This window comes from Nothobranchius furzeri, chromosome 8 (genome assembly GCF_043380555.1).
Source record: "Nothobranchius furzeri strain GRZ-AD chromosome 8, NfurGRZ-RIMD1, whole genome shotgun sequence".
Lineage (NCBI taxonomy): Eukaryota > Metazoa > Chordata > Actinopteri > Cyprinodontiformes > Nothobranchiidae > Nothobranchius > Nothobranchius furzeri.
Genome location: NC_091748.1, coordinates 49735412 through 49743435, shown reverse-complemented (window position 1 = coordinate 49743435; position 8024 = coordinate 49735412).

Below are 8024 nucleotides of genomic sequence, written 5' to 3'. Positions count from 1 at the left end.
AAAGTCAGCCCCCAACAGTCTCCCGTCTGCAACTAACCAATAAAAATACATCCAGTGATTGACCAAGCAGCTAGTGAGGGAGTGCAATACCAGAGTAGGACTAGTAACATTAGCAACAGTGGAAGTTACATGCAGGTACATGTGGCCCAAACCTTTTTGGAGTTTGGGTCAGAGTCTAATAAACACCTAAACTTTAGCTGTCTGCTTTTAATGATGTATGTATTTTTTTTGGGGGGGGGGGGGGTTATGCTCAGGACTTAAGGTTGGTTTATGCTTGACGCGTCCGCGAGGTCCGCACGGCTCCACGTGGAAAAGTTGCGTCATTTTGCGTCATTTTAACAACCACGCCCCTCCACCGCGCCTCCGCACGGCCCAGAATTTCGGCAACACGCACCTAGGAAAATTTCTAACCACGCGGACGGACGGACGCGGAAAAACATGACGGACCGGTAAGAACTAGTATGGCAGAGGTTCATAAATACAGACATTTGTATGATTCAGCTCTCAGAGATCACCGTGATGAACATGTTGTTAATAATTCTTGGAGAGAAATAGCTCGCACTGTCGGAAAAGACGAGGACGCTGTTAAAAATGCTGGAATGCCATGTTGTAAACATTCATTTCTACTTCTACTATGGTGTAGTGTTGGATACGTGCCATAGAGCTCCATGCTGCCCCCTACAGTTTGGGAGAATATTGTCTCACCGCAGAGACGAGCCGCACGAACCATAAACGCTGCGAGTTGTGAAGCGCTTTCCAGCCGCGAGCCGCATCACCGCGCGGAAAGTGAATGCGTCAAGCATAAACCAAGCTTTAGAGTGTACTGCAGTTTTGCTCACTAAAATCTTGGACCATGCAGTGTGCCACCTTTCTGGAGTCTTCACAGATTGACATGAGCAGTGCTGTACAATGGCCGAAAAGCGCAGTATCGGAGTTTATTGATTTATCCAAGCATGTTAGAATTCAACTGTGTATTGTAACGTAAAAACGTGATGCCATATTTAGCATTTGTTTTCACTTAGAGGTCCAGACTATTATCCACCAACACATTTATTTCAGCAGAAAATTCAAGAAAATCCTGACATCTGAAAGTACCAGAAGTGTATTTTGACACGTTAATTCCACAGGAATACACGCTGATTTTGGCTGCACTTGGGCTAGCTGACATTCATTTATTGTAAACTGTAAACACAAAATTATTCTGAAATGGCCAAAATAATCTTTTAAGCTACTTTTATGAACATAGCATGGTTTCTGTGACAATTCAGCAGTTAAAACTGTTTACACGAGGCCAACAGTTTCGATTCTACTAAAGTACCCACTGTTAATGTGACCTGATCATGATAAGTGTAAATAGCAGGGAAAATAACACCAATAAAGTGTGATTTTTGTTTATACTAGTCATCATCATCATCATCATCATCATCATCATCATCGAGGCTCCTGCAAAGGGACGGGTGTCGACCTGCACCAGTGCTTCGAGCCTACCAGGTGAACCAGTTGTTTCCAGCGCTGGCGTTTTGTGTAGACTACACTACACTAGTCCAGATATTTAATTCCAAGTGGATAAAGGGGGAAACATTTAAAAAGTCGTTGAGGAAAATCGATATTCATGTGCTATTTATTGACACCAGGCTGTTTCAATTAAGGCCTCCGACTTCTGTCTGGAAAAAAGGCAGAAACGAAGCTGAAATGAAACTGATGTTATTGTGTTTGAAGAAAAGAAAGATGGGGACACAACGCGGGGACATAGACTGGTGCTCATTTGATTGAGGACACAACCTCTATTGTGAGATTAGAAACAACACCAACTTCCTGTGATTGTTGAGGACAGACGACGAGGCCCGCTGTGTTTTTGTGGGGGTGGCACATCTGGCACTGCAGGCTAATAATCTATGTGCATATGTGTGTTTCGTCCTTCTTTTCTGTAAACCTCAGTGACTACATCTGTTTTCCTCGTAGCTCTAACTCTCAGGTGCATGTGTCAGTCCTAAAACTTTGTAATAGTACATTTGTTCCAAGCAGGGTTTGGTGTGTTGCATGAGACAGAAGATTCTGCCCCCGTGACACGCAGACACATTCAGAGTGGGAGAAATCATTATTCTATATTTTCCGTAATAAATTAGTGGGTTGAGGTAACCCAAGGCAAGGTAATGCAAGGTTAATAATGCACTGTTATCCCCCACTGGCACAAATAAACAGTCTCCTCTGTTTATTTGCCGTTGCTACACTCCCACGAGGAGCCAGAAACAGCAGGACAGAGGCGTGGAAAGAGGAAAAACGGAGGGAACAAAGATAGCGAGATGAGAGTGAGAAATAGAGATGACAAATAGATGATGCTTCTTTCCCACGTCAACACCCACCTACCCATGCCGCCGTGTCCTTCGTTTCGCCTCAGAGAAAAATTAAAACAGGTCAACCCACGTACTCTTTTCCTCTTTTTTCCCTTGTCCCCTTTTTCTGCCTCCACATCAGACCACCTCTCTCGCTCTTTCTGTTTATCTGTCTTTCAGTCTTCCTCCCACTCTGCTGGCCGCTGCTTGGGTCAGGATGGGAGTCACAACAAGCCCCGAGATGATCCCCCCTCCCTTCTTCCGTCCCTCACCTCCTCTTTGGTCTGCCATTCATCACATCCCACAACTGACAGCTGCCTCCCCCTACTCACACTTTCACCTCTGCAATTCTCACGGAAGACGGCGTGTTGCATGTGGTATAAAACACCAACACACACCTTGGCTTTGATGCCATGCTGTGGATTTGTGTTTGTCTCAGTTGGATGAAGGAGGTGGGGATGTCGAACAAAGTGAATTTGAACTCTCGTTTATGTGGAAGGGAGATTTTTTTATGTTACGTGTGTTTGCACGAGAACACATCTTGGCAACTTTGCTTTAAATAGCAGAAATGAGAGGTTAAAGGTTGTCTGCTGAGAAGAAGAAAAACATAAGGTTCTCGTGTTGCTGCAAAGACGAGCAGAAGTTTTCATCTTCCTTGACAACAGCAGATCTCCAAGACCGTGCATCTAAAAGAACCAGAGAGCGAGCGTGTCATGTTTTGTTGCAAGATTGGGAGCTTTCTTCGTGACAGCTCTCCCCGCGGTGACATTCAGGCCCCCACAGTCGTCATCTGATGATCTCACTGGTGAAACTCACACATGGACACAAACACACACTCTCACCTGCCCAGTCGTGACCTCAAAGCTCTTCCTGAATAAACATTTCTTAGAATGAAGCTTCCTTTAAGCAGAGAGCTGATCTGCATGAGGAGCCCACACACATTGTAAAATGTACATCTACTGTACGTCTGTGCAGAGGGCTGTTTCCAAAACGTTGTTGAACATGCGGCCCTCCTTGGTCACATGTGGAGTGGTGAAACTGGACAGAAAGCACAGGACTGGGAAGCCGGAGTAACAGAGTGGAGTGAAATGCAGTGTGAGTCAGGAAGTGAAACAGCTAAAACACAGCTCACACGTGAGGCGAGTCTGTCAGATGAACCACTAAAACCCACTGCAGGGACGCATTAACTGGGTCACTCAGGACCTTTGGGTTTGGTTGAGGACTCCATTTTTTAAATATAGACCAAGCTCCTTTCCATTAAAGTGGAGCTCAAGAGTTTTCACTCCATCATGTCCACCTTAATTTCCACTGAGGGAATGCTCATTATACCCCACCAACCACTCTGAGCCTTCCCATTTCCCTTTGTAAATACTTCTTTTCACCTTAAGTATGTTGTGCTGCGTGCGCATCACTAAAGAATCATGTTAATGTGTCCTTATTGATCCCTTTGCAAGAGAGTAGAGCGTTCTCGTAACGGTTCTTCTCTGGTTAAACACAAACCAATAAAGTGCAACTTCTGAAGTTCATTTGGAGGAGGAGGAGGATGACGCTGCTCGATCTCACGAGACTCGGTGTGACTCGTGTGTTTGGAAGGAAGTGGACCCAAATGTGGGCAAGGCTCTGGGGGTGGAAGGATGGAGTTAAAATATTTTTGATAAAGGAAACTAAGAAGCTGCTGAGGCAGCTCGAAAGAAAGAAAGAAAACAATAGTTTGTATAGAGCCTCTCAAAATAAAATTCACAAGGTGTCACACCCTGTCCTGTCTCCCCGTTTGGTTCAGCCTTGAGTCTCGTTCATTACTCCCACCTGCCTCTCGTTTTCCCAATCGCCCAAGCTCCCTACCCTCCTGTATTTAAACCCCTTCTGTTCTCTGTGGTTTGTTGGATCATTGTTTCGTTGTCCTGCGTGCCTCTTATTAAAGACTACTCAAACGTTCTCACCTGTCTGCCTGGTCTCCTCACCCGCGTTGGAGCCTCACTTCATCTCCGCTTCATTCGCCGGCACGTGTGACACAAGGCGCTTCACAACAACAAAAAGATTAAAAAATATCAGAAAAAAAAATACTTGCCCAGTAAATTGATTAGTATATCCAGCTGCAACTTTAAACTGCTATATATTCACATTTTATACTTTGATTAGTAAATGACAAATGGTCCTCTAAGGTTCTACAACCCACCAAGGCGCTTTAAATCTTTTTTGGGGACTATTGTGTTGCAATAACATCCTACACTGAGTACAAATTCATCACCACAACACAGATACAAAATTATATTAGTAACAAATGGGAAAGGAAAATAAGTCTATTGTGTCATAGAGTAGATCTTTTCATTTGTTAGCTTTGGGCCTACAAAATCTAAACAGTAGGCAGCTTTATTCATAGAGCACATTTCAAACACAGAGGCAATTCATTGTGCTTTACAATTATCAGGACATGAAATGAAAACAACATAAAAACACAAATTAAAATACACATAGCTGGAATTACAGTTTAGAGCTAAAGGAGAAGACAGCGTAGGTTACAGTGGAGATGATACATCATAAGAAACAATGCTTTTAAAAGGCTGATAAGGACATTAGGGTTTTTAGTTTTGTTTTAAATAACACTAGGTTTGGGGCACATCTGAGGTCCTGGGGGAGCAGATTCCATACGTGAGCAGCATAGTAACTAAATGCATCTCCACCATGTTTTGTTCTGACCTGTGGTTCTACCAGCTGATTGTTTCCAAAGGATCTCAGAGCCCTGTTGGGTGTTTATCCAGGAATGAGTTCTGACATGTAATTTTGTCCCATGCCATTGAGTGGTTCATAAACTAGTAGGAGCATTTTCAAATCTATTCTGTAGTTTACTGGTAGCCAGTGTAGGGATCTAAGAACAGGAGTGATGTGCTCCGTTCTCTTAGTTCTTGTTAAGACTAGCAGCAGCATTCTGAACAAGCTGCAGCTGGTTCACAGCTTTTTTTTGGAAAGACCAGTTAGGAGACCATTGGAGTAGTCCAGGCGACTAGAAATAAAAGCATGAATAAGTTTCTCTAAGTCTGGTCTGGACATGAGACCTCTGACTCTTTGATGAAGGTGATAAAACGCTGATTTAGTTATAACCTTAATAGGTCCAGAGGAGCTCCGGTCGGAGTCAATAATTACACCTAGATTTATAATCTGGGTTTTTGTCTTTATTCCCCTGGAGTCCAGCTGAGCAATAACATCCATTCTATTCTTATAGCTGCCAAAGACAATAACTTCAGTCTTGTCTTTGTTTAGTTGAAGGAAGTTTGACTGCATCCAGTCATTTATTTGCTCTAGGCACTGACAGAGTGAGTCCAGTGGCCGACAGTCACTAGGTGATAAGGCTAGTTAGATCTGGGTGTGATCAGCATGGCTATGATAGGTGATGTTGTTATTAAGTATGACCTGACCCAGGGGGAGCATATAGAGATTAACTCATTCACTGCCATTGACGACTAAAGTCGTCATTAGCATTTTTTACTGTTTGAGCATCGGAATGAGCCCCCGCGCTGAGAGAAAAAAAAGTCTCAGCCCTGAAGCTGATCTTCATCCGCATACGTCACAGATCACATAATCAGGAAGCAACACATCCATGTGTTTGGAGATCGTTTTGGGCCGTTCCTGTAAAAAAAAGTGAGGCGCGAACCGGAAAAGCGTCTGCCGATCACAATTCGACAACGGATTATGAAAGAACGGATAACGCTCGAAACACGCGGCTTCTTCCTGATGTAAGAGGTGAGTCTCCTCTTTGTTGTTTTGGCATCGACATCATGCTAGCGCACAACGTTCTGTGACTCTTTAAAAAACAGTAAAAACGGTGAGAAATGCTGGTAGCGAAGGCCGTTAGTGATCAGGAAACGGCTGGCAGTGAATGAGTTAAAGCGTAGTGGTCCTAGAATTGAGCCTTGGGGGACCCCACGTGTCGTGGTGATCCTCCTTGATTGGTAGTCCCTAATAGAGGCAACATAGCCTCTGACTTTGAGATAGGATTGGAACCAGTCAAGCACTGTGCCTGATAGTCCCACCCAGTTTGTGAGTCTGTCCTGAATGATGTTATGGTCTACAGTATTAAAAGCTGCACTGAGGTCAAGCATCATCAGGACAGATGCTTTACCTGAATCAGTGTTGAGATGACTGCCGTTTAATACCTTGATCAGTAGATCACATTTTATACAAACTAACCAATTAGACATTTAAAACTACTATTTTGTTTTCAATGATTTATGAGGATTACATAATAGGATCAGCTGAGCTTATCTATTGAATTAAAAACAGGGAAAAGGAGGCGATGCGTTTTGAACACAAGCAGAAACAGAATCAGACAACTATTAAAAAGAAAAAATAATTTAAATAAATGAAAACAGCATCATTTTATGGATTTCTGTGCACATCCTTTAGCCTTAGTAGAAGTTAAAAAGCCTAAAGTGATAAAGTCTAGTCTCATTAAACAGGCCCAACAGCTAGAACCCACACAGATCAACACACAGGTAGCACAGCCTCACTTCAGCACCCTCTTACAGGCACAGTCTTGCTTGGCTAAGCACTTGCCTGCAGCTTCTAATTGCACTTCCTGTGTTCTTTTTCCACAAAACTTCAAACACCCACAGTCTCTTTGCAGTCCACCTGAACCATCCCTTTCATTTCTCCAAGACACCATTCATCAGGCTAAGTTTGTGAGTCAAACCATCACATCTCCTCTTGCTTCTGTCAGGAACCGGTCCACGCCGGCACGTTTACATCCACACACTTTACACATACAGCCAGTTTTATGGGCAGTTTGAAACACACCCTTGTGTCCTGAAATTAAAAAAAGTTGTTAAGCTTACAGTCTTTGCACAAGTTACTTATAATGCACAACCACACATTTGCATGACTGTGAACGCCTCTCTAACATGTAGCCACTGTTGAGCCCATCTTATCTAAGTACACGTGGACGCTGCAGCTGGCTTCCAGTCCACGCCAGAGCAGAAACACCAGAAGCCGAAGCTTCATCACCAGAGTGTTTCCTTTCACAGAGCCTGCTCGTATTTTACAGTCCTCTGTCATTTTCGGCGGTTTTGAGCTGCTACAGTAATTCCACATGCGTCAGCAGAGAAGGAATTCAGTGGGTGATTGTAAAACACAAGTGCTTGAACAAAAAAGTACTTTCTCTTATTGTGAATACTGGGTGATCTAACGTGTGACGCGCTCATTCATCCTTCCTTTCTGCCGTTTGGTTTTATTTTACAGGTGAAAAGAGAAAAAGTGTGTTTTGCAAAGACTGTAGCCGAAAAAGCTTGGTGATGTCATTTATTTATGCTTAAAAGAAAAATGAAAAAATTGGCAAAAACAGCGAGTCATAGTAAAGATCACAAACTTACCAAAACAAACCTCTATTTGCTTTTAGATTTCCACGCAAATAGAAACTGTGTTTATGACCCATCTGCCCGCATGAGCACTTTTAAGCACTGAAAGCCAGTAAAATATTCTTCCTGATGTGTGTTTGAGCATGTCTGTGCTGGCAGCTTCCTGCACTTCGTCACTCACAGCTCCTCTGGTTACAGCCTGGCCCCTCTGGGGAGCCTCTGGGGCCCGCTGGCTAAATTAGTTTCAGCAGCACCAGGAACCGAAGTTGGCGGCCCCTGTAACCTCTTGTTGGATTACAGAACTCTGACCCGTCTCTCCGTCAAGAGCCTTTGAAGTTTTCCA